Source organism: Pristiophorus japonicus, chromosome 18 (genome assembly GCF_044704955.1).
Source record: "Pristiophorus japonicus isolate sPriJap1 chromosome 18, sPriJap1.hap1, whole genome shotgun sequence".
In the NCBI taxonomy this organism is placed as follows: Eukaryota; Metazoa; Chordata; class Chondrichthyes; family Pristiophoridae; genus Pristiophorus; species Pristiophorus japonicus.
The window spans coordinates 9,023,859-9,041,702 of NC_091994.1; the positions used below are offsets into that span (position 1 = coordinate 9,023,859).

Below are 17,844 nucleotides of genomic sequence, written 5' to 3' on the forward strand. Positions count from 1 at the left end.
ACCCCGGACGCCAGGCCAGTGCACCACAAAGCCAGAGCGGTGCCGTATGTGATGCGGGTAAAGATCGAGAGTGAATTGGACCGGCTGTTGAGAGAGGGCATCATCTCGCCTGTTGAATTCAGCGACTGGGCGAGCCCCATCGTTCCTGTCCTAAAAGCGGATGGCTCTGTCAGGATCTGTGGCGACTACAAGGCCACCATCAATCGGGTGTCCCTATAAGATCAATACCTGCTCCTGAGAGCGGAGGACCTCTTTGCCACGCTGGCAGGCGGCAAGCTGTTCACCAAGTTGGACCTCACTTCAGCCTATATGACCCAGGAACTGGCCGACGAATCTAAACTACTGACCACCATCACCACGCACAAGGGACTGTTCGTTTATAACAGGTGCCCGTTTGGCATTTGATCAGCGGCCGCGATTTTTCAACGTAACATGGAAAGCCTGCTTAAATCCATTCCTGGAACGATCGTATTCCAGGACGACCTCCTCATCACGGGTCGAGACATTGAGTAACACCTCCACAACCTGGAGGAGGTGCTACGCCAACTGGATCGGGTAGGCCTGCGACTCAAGAAGTCTAAATTTGTGTTCTTAGCTCCTGAGGTTGAGTTTCTGGACAGGAGGGTTGCTGCAGATGGGATTCGGCCTACCGAATCCAAAACAGAGGCGATTCGACAAGCACCCAGGTCCTGCAACACATCGGAGTTGCGTTCATTCCTAGGACTGTTGAACTATTTCGGGAACTTTCTGCCAAACTTGAGCACGTTGTTGGAGCCGCTACACATGCTCCTGCGTAACGGTTGTGATTGGTTTTGGGGGGACTGTCAGGAACGGGCTCTCGATCGGGCGCGAAACCTACTTTGTTCAAACAAGTTGTTGACCCTGTACGACCCCTGTAAAAAATTGGTTCTGACATGTGATGCATCATCCTATGGGGTTGGGTGCGTGTTGCAGCAGGACAATGCTGAGGGTCAACTACAACCTGTGGCTTATGCCTCCAGGTCGCTCTCTCAAGCAGAATATGGGATGGTCGAGAAGGAAGCGCTTGCATGTGTCTATGGTGTAAAAAAAATGCATCAGTAGCTCTTTGTTAGGAAGTTTGAATTAGAGACGGACCACAAGTCATTAACAACCCTGTTGTCAGACAGCAAGGCTATCAATGCCAACGCATCAGCTCGCATACAGTGATGGGCTCTCACGCTGGCTGCTTATGACTACTCCATCCGGCACCGGCCCGGCACTGAAAATTGCGCTGACGCGCTCAGCAGGCTTCCACTGGCCACCACTGAGGGGGCTGCGGAGCAAAGCGCCGAGATGGTCATGGCTGTCGATGCCTTTGACAGCGTAGGCTCCCCCATCAAAGCCCGCCAGATCAAAATCTGGACCAACAGAGATCCCCTCCTATCCCTGATTAAGAAATGTGCCCTGACTGGGGATTGGGCGCCCGCACACGGAGCAGACCGTTCCACAGACGGATGGATGAGCTCTCCATCCAAGCCGACTGCCTACTATGGGGCAGCCGGGTAGTTATGCCCCAGAAGGGCAGGGAGGCATTCATCAGGGAACTCCACAGCGAGTACCCAGGCTTGGGCTGATGAAGGTCATTGCCTGGTCACACGTTTGGTGGCCTGGAATTGATTTAGACCTGGAATACTGTGTTCGCAGGTGCACAACGTGTGCCCAGTTGGGTAATAGCCCCAGGGAGGCCCCGCTCAGCCCGTGGCCTTGGCCCACCAGGCCATGGTCACGCATTCATGTTGACTACGCGGGCCCGTTCATGGGTAAGATGTTCCTTATTGTGGTAGATGCGTACTCGAAATGGATCGAGTGCATCATTCTTAATTCATGCACGTCATCCACCACCGTGGAAAGCCTACGTGCGATCTTTGCAACCCATGGCTTGCCGGACATCCTGGTTAGTGATAATGGCCCATGCTTCACAAGCTACGAATTCCGAGAGTTTATGTCAGGCAATGGCATCAACCATGTCAGGACTGCGCCGTTCAAACCGGCCTCCAATGGCCAGGCGGAACGTGCGGTCCAAATCATTAAGCAAGGTATGCTCAGGATTCAAGGACCCTCCCTACAATGCCGCCTATCGCGCCTCCTGCTGGCCTATAGATCCCGACCGCACTCGCTCACGAGAGTCCCGCTCGCAGACCTACTTATGAAACGGACACTCAAAAACCCGGTTGTCCCTCATTCACCCAGTCCTAACCGACATAGTTGAGGGCAAGCGCAAGTCACAAAACGAGTACCATGACCGCAATGCGAGGGGAAGATGTATAGAAATAAATGATCCTGTATTCATCCTCAATCATGCCATGGGGCCCAAATGGCTTGAGGGTACTGTAATTGACAAAGAGGGGAATAGGGTCATCGTGGTAAAACTCAACAATGGTCAGATATGCCGTAAGCATCTGGACCAAGTAAAAAAAAAAGGTTCAGCATCGACACGGAGGAACCTGAAGAAGACCATGAGATGGAGCTCACAACACCACCAGTGAACAAGCAACAAGAACAATCAGAAGAATGCACAGTCCCTGCGGTCAGCCCGGACAGGCCGGAATCACCACAGGTGACAAACACTCACGTCAGTGTCCAACAACCAGAGCCCCAACTGCGGCGCTCCACGAGGGAGCGTAGACCACCTGAAAGACTAAACCTATGATCCCAATAAGACTTTGGGGGGGGGGGTGGGGGGGGGAAGGTGATGTCATGTATGTAACCACAATGTAACACCACTGTATTACTGTATACACTCAACCTAGATGCACACCTTGATCACAAGGGGTGAACTGGTGGGAGACACTCCTTATCTGATCACGCAGGTACAAAAAGGGAGGTCCCACGCAGGGTCATCATCTTTGGGGTCCTGTGTGTCCCCAGAATGTGCCTCGTGTGGTTTCATACTGTAGAGTAAGGACTGCACAACCACCACCTTCTCAAGGGCACTTAGGGACGGGCAATAAATGCTGGGCTTGCCAGCAATGCCCACGTCCCGGAACGAATAGAAAAAAAAATCTTTGGGAGGGATATCTACCTGTACTAAGAGGGGGAATAAAACATATAAAGCTATGGGGTAAAGGTAAGTAATCCAAAAAAAAAAATTTTTGAACTACATAAAGCAATGTTTCTTTCACATATGAAAAATGAGACAATCAATATTACATTGATTATATTCTTATAAAGGAAGACTATTTCCACCTCCATAACATTGCCCATCTTCGCATCTGCCTCAGCTCATCCACTGCCGAAGCCCTCATCCATGCCTTTGTTACCTCTAGACTTGACTCCTCCAATGCACTCCTGGCCGGCCTCCCACGTTCTACTCTACGTAAACCTGAGGTCATTCAAAACTCAGCAGCCCATGTCCTAACTCGCACCAAGTTCTGTTCGCCCTGTGTTCGCGGATCTACATTGGCTCCCAGATTTGCAACGCCTTGGTTTTAAAATTCTCATCCTTATTTTCAAATCCCTCCATTGCCTCGCCCCCTCCCTATCTCTCTAATCTCCTTCAGCCTCACAACCACCCGAGACACCCGCGCTCCTCAAATTCTGCCCTCTTGAGCATCCCTGATTATAATCGCTTAACCATTGGTCGCCGTGCCTTCTGTTACCTGGGCCCCAAGCTCTGGGACTCCCTCCCTAATCCTCTGCGGTTCTCTACCTCTCTTTCCTCCTTTAAGGCACTCCTTAAAACCCACCTCCTTGATCAGCCTTTTGGTCATCTGCTGTAATTTCTTCTTATGTGGCTCGGTGTCAAATTTATGTCTTATAACACTTCTGTGAAGCGCCTTGATACGTTTTACTACGTTAAAGGCGCTATATAAATACAGGTTGTTGTTGTTGAACCTACTGCACCATTTTGTTAGCCACAGCAGTTTCATGTACTTAATTTAAATTCCCTGCCCATTTCTCATATCCCTGAATACTCTTCCTTCCTTACTTTACCTTTATTTATTTATTTTCATCAGGCTCTTTATTTTCAGCTTATCCCAGCTCCCCAGAAGATTGATTTTGTAGTTGGTGTGTACATTTGGTGGGGAGAGAGGGAAGAGAAAGGTATACACACTGGGGATTTCCCCAGCCAATCCTATTGCTCCATTTGTACGTTGATCAACACTACTTTAAGAAGTCATGTGTGTGGAATGTGAGAACGAGTTACTTGCCTCTCTGTTACTCGAGTCTCACCGATCCACTTGTGGATTATTCAGCCCTGCACTCAGGTTTTTCATATTTAGCATTTGAGCTGGCCACACTGAAACAAAGAACGAACGAATTGACTTGTGTTTTTGTGCTACCTTACATCTCCTCCGGACATCCCAAAATGGGCCACAGCCACTGAATTTATTTCCAAGTGCAGTCACTATTATCACGTGAGTAAATGCAGCAAGGTGCATAGAAGCACCATCACCTCCAAGTCACACACCATCATGGCTTGGAAACATATCGTCATTCCTTCATCTTTGCTGGGCCAAAATCCTGGAACTCCCTTCCTGACAGTACTGTGGGAGCACCTTCACCACACGGACTGCAACGGTTCAAGGCGGCTCACCATCACCTTCTCAATGGCAACGAGGGACAGGCAATAAATTGTGACTCTGAAGAATGGATTTTAAAAACGGAACCAATATGTAGACAGCAAAGTCCCACAAATAGAAAATTAGATGATTAGTTAATCTGTTTTGGGGGATAGAGGGGCATTGGGTGAGGGATGAATATTGACCAAGATACCAGAAAAACTTCATGCCCTTCTTCAAATAGTTCTATATGAACAGGCAGACATTTAACATCTCATCTGAAATACAGTGTCTCCAAACATTGCGGCTCTCTCTCAGTATCACACTGAAAAACCAGCCTAGCTTATGGGTTGAGGACTTTCAATGGGGCTGGAGCCCACAGCCTTCTGACTCCGGGGCTGTCAAATGACTATCACATAATATAATTTTGAATAATTTTTAAAGAAGGATTATTAACTCCAGTGCCTTTATTTTATAACTATTGTAAAACAGCCAGAGACAGAAAACAAACCCTGTAATAGTCACTGTAAAGTGTCGGCCATGGCTCAGTGGGTAGCATACTTGTCTGAGTCAGCAGGTTGTGGGTTCAAGTCCCACCCCAGAAACTTGAGCACAAAATCCAGGCTGACGCTACAGTGCAGTACTGAGGGAGTGCCGCACTGTTTGAGGTGCCGTCTTTCGGATGAGACGTTGAACCGAGGCCCCATCTTCCCTCTCGGGTGAACGTAAAAAATCCCCTGGCGCTATTTTGAAGAAGAGCAGGGGAGTTATCCCCGGTATCCTGGGGCCAATATTTACCCCTCAATCAACATCACTAAGATTAACTGGTCATTATCACATTGCTGTTTGTGGGAGCTTGCTGTGCGCAAATTGGTTGTCGCATTTCCCACATTACAACAGTGACTACACTCCAAAAGTTCTTCATTGGCTATAAAGTGCTTTGAGACGTCCGGCAGTCATGAAAGGTGCTATATAAATGCAAGTCTTTCTTTTTCACTTGTTTTTTTTAGACAAACGCGGCAGCCAATTTGTGTACAGCAAGGTCCCACAAACAGCAATGAGTTAGGTGGCCAGATAATCAGTTGGTTAAGGAATAAATGTTGGTCAGGACACCAAGGAGAACTCCCCTGCTCTTCTTCGAATAGTGCCATGGAATCTTAGATGTCCACAAACAGACGGGATCTCGGTTCAACGTCTCATGCGATAGATGGCACCTCCAACAATGCAGCAGTCCCTCAGTCCTGCACCGAAACGTCAGCCTAAATCATGTGTACTCAAATCTTTGGAATGGGGCTTGAACCTACAACCTTCTGACTCAGGCGAGAGTGCTACCACTGAGGCAAAGCTGGCAAAAAAACTAACCTATCTTTTCTCTTTATAGACACTGAAGGATCTGCTATATTTTATGTAAAACATCCATCTTTATTCAAATTTTATATTCAGACTTTTAATTACCACATTTCTTTTCTTTTCAACACAGACCTCGATTCCATTAACCTAATTTGTTTACTTCATTAGCTCTATATTTGTTCACACATTTTTGTTCCTCTTAACGATGAGATGACACCCATTTTTAAGCATTTCTTTAAAAAAGGTTCACTGCAATGGTCAATGATGCATTTTATGAAACAATCCTAAATATAGTCCAGTGGGTGCAGGCTGTATCCCAACTGTCTTAAGTATCTTGCAAATAAACTAACATCCAATGAGTTAGCACAATTTACTGACTCTCGAAAAGAGAAGGCCGAGGGTTGACCTGATAGAGCTCTTTAAGATTATGAAAGGGTTTGATCGGGTAGAGATAGAGAAGATATTTCCACTTGTGGGGGAGACCAAAACTGGGAGCCATAAATATAAGATAGTCAACTAATAAGTCCAGTAAGAAATTCAGGAGAAACTTTTTGTATTCAGAGAGTGGTTAGAATGTGGAACGCACTACTACAGGGAGTGGTTGAGGCATAAATGCATTTAAGGGGAAGCTGGATAATTACACGAGGGGGAAAAGGAATAGAAGGATGTGCTGATAGGGTGAGATACAAAAGCAGATTATCTGGTCATTATCACATTGCTGTTTGGGGGAGCTTGCTTGTGTGCAAATTGGCTGCCGCGTTTCCCACATTACAACAGTACACCAAAAGTACCTTCACTGGCTGTAAAGTGATTTGGGATGTCTGGTGTTGATGAAAGACACTAGATAAATTGATGTCTTTCTATCTTTTTTTTTTAGATGAAGGGTGGGAGGAGGCCCCTGTGGAGCCCCATAGACCTCGACAGTTCATCCAAAGCACACAACTCTGCTTCTGGAGCTCGCCTTCAGTACTGCGCTGAGCTTCAGCTTAGATTCGGTGCGTGAATCCGGAGTGTAACTTGAAACCATTACCATGGCAGTAACAGTAAAAATTAAATCGCAATGCATCAGGACCACAACAAAAAGACGATTTGTAACCTCTGGAAAATATTTCTCTCCAACGTGAAGGTCACCAAACAATAGCACCATCTTGTGTTAGAATTAGTAAAATACTGTTAACTCGACAGTATTCACAGCCATTAAGAGGATCAAGGGAGATGGGCTCAGCTATTCACAACCTATATCAATGATTTGGATGAGGGGACCAAATGTAATACAGGTTGAACCTCCCTAATCCGGGACTCCCTTCTCGGCCTTTTGGCTAAGATCATGCGTAACTGACCTGACAGGGGAGTAGCCACCATGACCTCCGGGTGGTTCTCCCTGGATCAGGAAGGTATATGCTTGCTTTTTTGGAAACAGGAGGTGGGTGGGGTGGCTTGACCCATCCACCTCCACGGAGGTGTGTGGGGGACCTAACCCATCCACCTCCATGGCACGAACCTGGTATTGCAGTACTTCCAGGAACGGTGCAGTGGCTCTAGGCCTTTTGGCTAAGAGCATTGGTGCAGAATGATCCTTGGCGTGTGCAAGGTGACCTCTGGCGTTTGTGATTTGACAAAGAATTGGAACAATTGGCTACGAATTTCAAAAAAAAAAAAAAAAAATCCGGGACTCCCTTACCCTGCACCACCCCTCGTCCGGCACCATTCCCGGCCACTCCAACATGAACAAATTGAAGTCCTTCCTCACTGCCGATTCCCGCAATCGCTGGCCTGACCCCGCGATCCACCCCCCACACAATCTCTCTGACGCACTCCCAGCTCCAAGCCAGCCATCCCCGATCTCCCCTTGCTCAGTACCAGTACCATCCAAAGTAACATGACCTCCCCTTGTCCGGCAAAATTCCTTATCCGGCACAGGCCAGGTCCCAAGGGTGCCGAGTAAGAGATTTTCAACTTGCATATCCAAGTTTGCTGATGATGCAAAGCCAGGTGGGAATGTAAGTTGTGAGGAGGATGCAATTAGGCTTCAAAGGCATATAGACAGGCTAGGTGAGTGGGCAAGAACATGGCAAATGGAATATAATGTGGAGAAATGTGAAGTTATCCAATTTAGTAGGAAAAATAGGAAAGCAGAGTTCTTTAAATGGAGAGAGATTGGAAAATGTTGGTGTTCAGAGGGACCTGGGTGTCCTAGTACATAAATCATTGAAAGTTAATGTTGTGTATCTGTAAAGCAAGCACTCCCATGTTCCGCCACCAGGGAGTGCATCCCCTGAAGTCCCAAGGGATCCCAGCATCCCTTGGGAGCACTGTATTTAAGCCGGTCCCTAAGGCCTGTTACTCACTCTTAATAAAGACTGAGGTCACTGTTACTTTAACCTCCCTGTGTGCAGTCTCATCTGTGTTAGGAACACAACAACTGGCGACGAGTACACGAATCCAACGCAAAGATGCAACAAACTGTGGGCATCCTGGAGAAGTTCTCGGAGGGTGAGGACTGGGAAGCCTATGTCGAACGGTTAGACCAGTGCATTGTAGCCAACGAGCTGGACGGGGAAGGAAGCGCTGCAAAAAGGAGAGCGGTCCTCCTCACGGTCTGTGGGGCACCGACCTACAGCCTCATGAAGAATCTTCTGGCTCCGGTGAAACCCACAGATAAGTCGTATGAGGAGCTGTGTACACTGGTTCGGGAGCATCTTAACCCGAGGGAGAACATGCTGATGGCGAGGTATCGGTTCTATATGTACCAGCGATCTGAAGGTCAGGAAGTGGCGAGCTACGTCGCCGAGCTAAGGTGACTTGCAGGACAATGTGAGTTTGATGGCTACCTGCAGCAAATGCTCAGAGACTTTTTTGTACTGGGCATTGGCCACGAGACCATCCTACGAAAACTTTTGACTGTAGAAACACCGACCCTCAGTAAGGCCATTACGATAGCACAGGCGTTTATGTCCACCAGTGATAACGCCAAACAAATCTCTCAGCACACAAGTGCGAGCAATGTTCATAAATTAACTGGAACTGTGTTTACGAGCAGAAATGTACAGGGCAGAAACCACAAGTCTGCAACTGCCAGCAGACCTCAGGTGACCTAAATATATTCAAAAAGGAGTTAGATGAAGTCCTTACTAATAGGGGGATCAAGGGGCATGGCGAGAAAGCAGGAATGAGGTACTGAAGTTGCATGTTCAGCCATGAACTCATTGAATGGCGGTGCAGGCTAGAAGGGCCGAATGGCCTACTCCTGCACCTATTTTCTCTGTTTCTATGGCCCAGATGACTCAAGAGGCCACAACAAAGGATGAATGCAAGGCAATTCACACCTTGTTGGCGTTGTGGAGGCTTCCATTCAGCCTATTCATGCCGCTTCAAAGGGTATGTTTGCAAGAGCTGTGGAACAATGGGGCACATCCAACGAGCTTGCAGACGAGCTCTGTAAAACCTGCTAACCACCACGTGGCAGAGGAAGATCGGTCCATGGTGGACGTAGCAATTTCGAGCCTGAGAGAGAGGAGGCAGATGCTGAAGTACACGGGGTGTACACATTTTCGATGAAATGTCCACCTATAATGCTAAACGTAAAATTGAATGGCTTACCGGGGTTAAGCACCCTCTTGGAGCCCCTACATGTGTTATTGCGTAAAGGTGAGAACTGGGTATGGGGAATAAAACAAGTAATTGCTTTTGAGAAAGCCAGAAACATTTTATGCTCCAACAAGCTGTTTGTATTGTATAACCCATGTAAAAGACTTGTGCTAGCATGTGATGTGTCGTCGTACGGAGCCGGGTGTGTATTACAAGGTAACGTTGCGGGGAAGTTGCAACCTGTCGCCTATGCTTCCAGGAGCTTGTCGAAGGCCGAGAGGGCCTACAGCATGATTGAGAAAGAGGCATTAGCGTGTGTGTTCAGGATAAAGAAAATGCATCAGTACCTATCTGGCCTCAAATTTGAGCTGGAAACCGATCACAAGCCCCTCATATCCCTGTTCGCTGAAAACAAGGGGATAAATACTAATGCCTCAGCCCGCATACAAAGGTGTGCACTCGCGCTATCAGCACATAACTATACCATCTGCCACAGGCCAAGCACCGAGAACTGTGCAGATGCTCTCGGTCGGCTACCATTGCCCACCACGGGTGTGGAAATGGCGCAGCCTGCAAACTTGTTGATGGTGGCGCAGCCCGCAAACATGTTGATGGTCATGGAAGCATTTGAAAATGATAAATCACCTGTCACGGCCTGCCAGATTAGGACTTGGACCAGCCAAGATCCTCTGCTGTTCCGAGTAAAAAAAACTGTGTACTGCATGGGAGCTGGGCCAGCATCCCCGTTGAAATGCAAGAGCTAATCAAGTAATTTCAGCGGCAAATGGATGAGCTGTCTATTCAGGCTGACTGCTTGTTGTGGGGTAACCACGTAGTGCTACCCAAAAAGGGCAGGGAGACATTCATCTCGGATCTCCACATCATACACCCGGGTATAGTAATATTGAAAGCGATAGCCAGATCCCACGTGTGGTGGCCCGGTATTGACTCTGACTTAAGAGTCCTGTGTACGGCAATGCAGCGTGTGTGCTCAGTTGAGCAACACGCCCAGAGAGGCACCACTAAGTTTGTGGTCCTGGCCCTCCAGACCATGGTCAACGATCCATATCGACTATGCGGGCCCATTTCTTAGTAAAATGTTCCTGGTGGTGATAGATGCTTTTTCAAAATGGATTGTATGTGAAATAATGTCGGGAAGCACCGCCACCGCCACCATTGAAAGCCTGAGGGCCATGTTTGCCACCCACGGCCTGCCTGACATACTGGTCAGTGACAACGGGCTATGTTTCATCAGTGCCGAATTTAAAGAATTCATGACCCGCAGTGGGATCAAACATGTCACCTCGGCCCCGTTTAAATCAGCGTCCAATGGGCAGGCAGAGGGGGCAGTACAAACAATCAAACAGAGCCTTAAACGAGTCACAGAAGGCTCACTCCAAACCCGCCTGTCCAGAGTACTGCTCAGCTACCACACGAGACCCCACTCGCTCACAGGGTGCCCCCGGCTGAGCTACTCATGAAAAGGACACTTAAAATCAGACTCTCGCTGGTTCACCCCAACCTGCATGATCAGGTAGAGAGCAGACAGCAGCAACAAAATGTAAATGATGGTCACGCCACTGTCACGGGAAATTGATCTGAATGGCCCTGTATATATGCTAAAATATGGACATGGTCCCAAGTGGATCGCGGGCACGGTGATAGCTAAAGAAGGGAGTAGGGTGTTTGTAGTCAAACTAGACAATGGACAAATTTGCAGAAAGCACCTGGACCAAACGAGGCTGCGGTTCACAGAGTGCCCTGAACAACCCACAGCAGGCACCACCTTTTTCGAGCCCACAAAACACACCCAAAGGATCAACACCACCACGCCGGACGAGGAAATCAAACCCATCACGCCCAACAGGCCAGCAAGGCCAGGCTCACCCAGCAGCCCTGCAGGGCCAACACGCCAGCCCAGCGAGGACACAGCCAACACACCAGAACAGACATTTGTACCGAGGTGGTCCACCAGGGAAAGAAAGGCTCCCGACCTCCTCACCTTCTAAATAGTTTTCACTTTGACTTTGGGGGGGGGGGGGCGGAGTGATGCTGTGTGTCTGTAAAGCTTGCACTCCCATGTTCTGCCACCAGGGAGCGGATCCCCTGAAGTCCCAAGGGATCCCAGCATCCCTTGGGGACACTGTATATAAGCCGGCCCCCTAAGGCCTGTTATTCACTCTGGAGTGTCTTAATAAAGACTGAGGTCACTGTTACTTTAACCTCCGTGTGTCCAGTCTCATCTGTGTTAGGAACACAACAGTTAATATGCTGTTAAAGCAAGCAAATGGTATGTTGGCCTTTATTACAAGAAGATTTGAGTATAAGAGTAAAGATGTATTACTGCAATTATATAGGGCCCTGGTGGACACAAACAACCTTCCGGATATAAAAGGGGTCAGAGGGTCTAGTAAAAAAGAGGAATTGAGGGAAATCCTTATTAGTCGGGAAATTGATGGGATTGAAGGCCGATAAATCCCCAGGGTCTGATGGACTGCATCCCAGAGTACTTAGGAAGGTGGCCTTGGAAATAGCGGATGCATTGATAGTCATTTTCCAACATTCCATAGACTCTGGATCAGTTCCTATGGAGTGAAGGGTAGCCAATGTAACCCCACTTTTTAAAAAAGGAGGGAGAGAGAAAACAGGGAATTATAGACTGGTCAGCTTGACAGCGGTAATGGGTAAAATGATGGAATCAATTATTAAGGATGTCATAGCAGCGCATTTGGAAAGAGGTGACATGATAGGTCCAAGTCAGCATGGATTTGTGAAAGGGAAATCATGCTTGACAAATCTTCTGGAATTTTTTGAGGATGTTTCCAGTAGAGTGGACAAGGGAGAACCAGTTGATGTGGTGTATTTGGACTTTCAGAAGGCTTTCGACAAGGTCCCACACAAGAGATTAATGTGCAAAGTTAAAGCACATGGGATTGGGGGTAGTGTGCTGACATGGATTGAGAACTGGTTGGCAGACAGGAAGCAAAGAGTAGGAGTAAATGGGCACTTTTCAGAATGGCAGGCAGTGACTAGTGTGGTACTGCAAGGTTCTGTGCTGGGGCCCCAGCTGTTTAAATTGTACATTAATGATTTAGACGAGGGGATTAAATGTAGTATCTCCAAATTTGCGGATGACATTAAGTTGGGTGGCAGTGTGAGCTGCGAGGAGGATGCTATGAGGCTGCAGAGTGATTTGGATAGGTTAGGTGAGTGGGCAAATGCATGGCAGATGAAGTATAATGTGGATAAATGTGAGGTGATCCACTTTGGTGGTAAAAACAGAGAGACAGACTATTATCTGAATGGTGACAGATTAGGAAAAGGGGAGGTGCAACGAGACCTGGGTGTCATGGTACATCAGTCATTGAAGGTTGGCATGCAGGTACAGCAGGCAGTTAAGAAAGCAAATGGCATGTTGGCCTTCATAGCGAGGGGATTTGAGTACAGGGGCAGGGAGGTGTTGCTACAGTTGTACAGGGCATTGGTGAGACCACACCTGGAGTATTGTGTACAGTTTTGGTCTCCTAACTTGAGGAAGGACATTCTTGCTATTGAGGGAGTGCAGCGAAGGTTCACCAGACTGATTCCCGGGATGGCGGGACTGACATGTCAAGAAAAACTGGATCAACTGGGCTTGTATTCACTGGAGTTCAGAAGAATGAGAGGGGATCTTATAGAAACATTTAAAATTCTGACAGGTTTAGACAGATTAGATGCAGGAAGAATGTTCCCAATGTTGGGGAAGTCCACAACCAGGAGTCACAGTCTAAGGAAAAGGGGTAAGCCATTTAGGACCGAGATGAGGAGAAACTTCTTCACCCAGAGAGTGGTGAACCTGTGGAATTCTCTACCACAGAAAGTTGTTGAGGCCAATTCACTAAATATATTCAAAAAGGAGTTAGATATAGTCCCTACTACTAGGGGGATCAAGGGGTGTGGCGAGAAAGCAGGAATGGGGTACTGAAGTTGCATGTTCAGCCATGAACTCATTGAATGGCGGTGCAGGCTCGAAGGGCCGAAGGGCCTACTCCTGCACCTATTTTCTATGTTTCTATGGTGACACCACACCTGGAGTATTATGTACAGTTTTGGTCTCCTTGCCTAAGGAAGACTATACTTGCCATAGAGGGAGTGCAACTTAGGTTCACCAGACTGATTCCTGGGATGGGGGGACTGGGATCTAATTAAAACATACAAAATTCTTACAGGGCTTGACAGGGTAGATGCAGGGAGGATGTTCCACTGGCTGGGGAGTCTAGAACCAGCAGTCAGTCTCAGAATAAGGGGTCAGCCATTAAGGCTGATAAGGAGAAATCTCTTCACTCAGAGGATCTTTGGATTTCTCTACCCCAGAGGGCTGTGGAGGCTTAGTCATTGAGTATATTCAAGAGAGATAGATAGATTATTGGATATTAAGGGAATCAAGGGATATTGGGATAGTGCACGAAAATTGAGTTATAGTAAATCAGCCATGATCTCATTGAATGGCAGAGCAGGCTCGAGGGGCTGAATGGCCTACTCCTGCTCCAAGCTATGTTAACTGAAGCTGGACAGTGTAAAAAAAAAACCCAGGATTCTGTCACTCAGACAGCAAGTCTCGCTGTCATTTGGACAAGTTACGTGAGATGGCTTTAAAATTCTCATCTTCGTTTTCATATCCCTCACCCCTCCATATCTCGGCAACCCCCTCCTACTACCCTCCGAGATCTTGGAGCATCCCCGAGTTTGATCGCTCTACCATTGGTGGCGTGCCTTCAGCTGGCTAGACTCCAAGCACGGGGATTCCTTCCCTAAACCTAGCTTTCCTCCTTTAAGATGCTCCTCAAAAGCAACGTCTTTGATTAAGCTTTTGGTCACCTGTTCTAATATGTCTGTGGCTCACATTTTATTTGATAATCGCCCCTGCGAAGTGCCTTGGAATGCTTTACTATGTTAAAGATGCTATATAAATGTTAGTTGTTGTTGTGACAGGATGGAGGAGTAGAGGAAGAGACATACAGGCCAACAATCAAAGAATTGTACCCAAGCAGGAGCCTTCAAGCAAAAGGATGGCAAAACAAAGAAAAACTTTTTAAGCTGTACCCTTCAACTATTTTACAATTAAAAAAAAAATATATTGTATATTTGAATAAACATGCACAGGTTTCGGTGACAGGATTTCATTGCATACTATCTCCCTGTTTAAAATATATAACAACCCTGTGTAAACAAAGCTAAAGTTAAAACAAGGTTCCGTTCATTTTGCCCTTTTGTCACTTGGTGCAACATGACTGCTATGATCAGCAATTGTATGCAACTGAGCGTTCTGTTGTATTGATCCAGACAATGCTTTGGCTCAAATGCTTGATTAAAATGTACATTTGTATCGGACACCTGATTTGAAGTATTGATCCATTCTGTCTTTTGCAGCAGCTGCCTGATGTCACGTGTTGATCCATTACACATTTTGTATCTGACCTTAGCACAAGCCGATCAAGGACTCCAGACTTGGCTCAGTAGGTAGCACTGTTGCCTTTGAGTCAGAATGTTGTGGGTTCAGGTCCGATTCCAGAAACTGGAGCACAAAAATCTAGGCTGACACTTGCAGTGCTGCACCAACAGAGGTGCCTTCTTTTGGATGAGACATAAAACCAAAGCTCAATATACTTTCCCAGATGGATGTAAAAGATCCCACGCCACTATTTTGAAGAGCAGGGGAGTTATTCCCGGTAACTCCCGGTGTCCTAGCCAATATTTATCCCTCTATCAATATCACAAACAGACTTTCTGGCCATTATCACATTGATCTTTGTGGGACCTTGATGTGTGCAAATTGGCTGATTGCATTTCCTACAACAGTGATTGCACTTCAAAAAGAATGGGAATGGTAGCATAGTGTTATGTTACTAGACTAGTAATCCAGAGGCCTGGTATAATAATCCAGAGACATGAGTTCCAATCCCACCACACCAGTTGGGAAATTTAAATTCAGTTAATAAAATAAATCAGAAATAAAAAGCTTGTATTAATAATGTTGACCATGAAATGGCCCACCTGCTTTACTAATGTTCTTTAGGAAAGGAAATGTGCTGTGCTTACCTGGTCTGGCCTATATATGACTCCAGACCTACAGCAATGTGGTTGACTCTTAACTGCCCTCTGAAATGGCCCAGCAAGCCCCTCATTTGTAACAAACCGCTACAAGAAACAATAATAAAACCTGACGGACCAGCGACATCGGATTCGGATACAACAGCACACACAGCCCACTCGATCCTGCAAAGTCCTCCTCACTAACATCTGGGGACTTGTGCCAAAATCGGCAGAGCTTTCCCACAGACTTCGCAAGCAACAGCCTGACATTGGCAGAAAGATATGATTGTGTGAGCATGACTATGTCCCAGACTCCTCCATCACCATCCCAGGATATGTTCTGTCCCATGGGCAGGACAGACCCACCGGTGGTATACAGTCAGGAGGGAGTGGCCCTGAGAGTCCTCAACATTGACTCTGGATCCAATGATGTCTCATGGCATCAGGTCAAGCATTGGCAATGAAGCCTCCTGCTGATCACGACCTACCGCCCTCCCTCAGGTGATGAATCAATACTCCTCCATGTTGAACGCCACTTGGAAGAAGCAAGGATGGCAAGGGCAGAATGTACTCTGGTTGGGGCACTTCAATGTCCATCCCAGAGAGTGGCTTGGTAGCACCACAACTGACTGAGCTGGCCAAGTCCTGAAGGACATAGCTTCCAGACTGCGGGTAAGAGAACCAACTCGAAGGAAAAAACCTACTTGGCCTCGTCCTCACCAATCTACCAGTCGCAGACGCATCGGTCCATGACAGTATAGGTTGCAATGACCACTGTACAGTCCTGTGGAGATGAAGTCCCATCTTCACACTGAGGACACCCTTCATCACGTTGTGTGGCATTACAACTGTACTAAATGGGATAGATTCAGAACAGATCTAGCAGCTCAACTGGGTATCCATGAGCGGCTGTGGGCCATCAGTAGAAGCAGAATTGTATTCCATCACAATTTGTAACCTCATGGCCCTGCATATATCTCACTCTACCATTATCAAGCCAGGCAATCAAACCTGGTTCAGAGTGTAGAAGAACATGCCAGGCATACCTAAAAATAAGGTACCAACCCGGAGAAGCTGCAACACAGGATTAAACAATGGAAACAAGCTATAGACAGAGATAAGCGATCCCACAACCAACGGATCAGATCAAAGTCCTGCCACATCCAGTCGTGAATGGTGCTGGACAATTAGATAACTAACAGGAAGAGGAGGCTCCATGAATATCCCCATCCTTAATGATGGCGGAGCCCAACACGCAAGTGCAAAAGACAAGGCTGAAGCGTTTGTAACCATCTTCAGCCAGAAGTGCTGAGTGGATGATCCCTATCGGCCTCCTCCTCAGGTCCCCACCATCACAGAAGCCAGTCTTCAGCCAATTCGATTCACTCCACGGGATATTAAGAAATGGCTGAGTGCACTGGATACAGCAAAGGCTATTGGCCCTGACAATATCCCGGATGTCGTGCTGAAGACTTCGCTCCAGAATTAGGCACGCCTCTGGCCAAGCTGTTCCAGTACAGCTACAACACTGGCATCTACCCGACAATATGAAAAACTGTCCAGGTAGGTCCTGTCCACAAAAAAACAGGACAAATCCAATCCAACCAATTACCGCCCCATCAGTCTACTCTCAATCATTAGCAAAGTGATGCAAGGTGTTGTCGACAGTGCTATCAAGCGGCACTTACTCACCAATAACCTGCTCACTTATGTTCAGTTTGGATTCCACTAGGACCACTCGGCCCCAGACCTCATTATAGCCTTGCTCCAAACATGGACAAGAGAGCTGAATTCCAAGTGTGAGGCGAGAGGGACAGCCCTTGACATCAAGGCAGCATTTGACCAAATGTGGCATCAAGGAGACTTGTAAAATATAAGTCAACAGATAAAGACTCTCCATTGGCTGGAGTCATACCCAGCACAAAGGAAGATGATTGCGGTTTTTGGAGGTCAATCACCTCATCCCCAGGACATTGCTATAGGAGTTCCTCAAGGCAGTGTCCTCAGCCTAACCATCTTCAGTTGCTTCATCAATGACCTTCCCTCATCACAACGTCAGAAGTGGGGATGTTTGCTGATTATTGCAGTGTTCAGTTCCATTCGCAACTCCTTGGATAATGAAGGAGTCCCACATGCAGCAAGACCTGGACGACATTCAGGCTTGGGTTGAAAAGTGGCAAGAAATTTTCGTGCCATACAAGTGCCAGGCAAGGACTATCTCCAACAAGAGTGTCTAACCACAGCCCCTTGACATTCAACAGCATTACCATCACTGAGTCCCCCAAAATTATCCTGGGGGTCACCATTGACC

At 47.3% G+C, this 17,844-nt stretch overlaps 1 pseudogene; it reads left to right on the forward strand.

The window, feature by feature from the left end:
* Positions 1-7,172: 7,172 nt before the first annotated feature.
* On the forward strand, positions 7,173-7,411 carry LOC139229472 (U2 spliceosomal RNA; annotated as a pseudogene).
* The last annotated feature ends 10,433 nt before the right edge of the window (positions 7,412-17,844 follow it).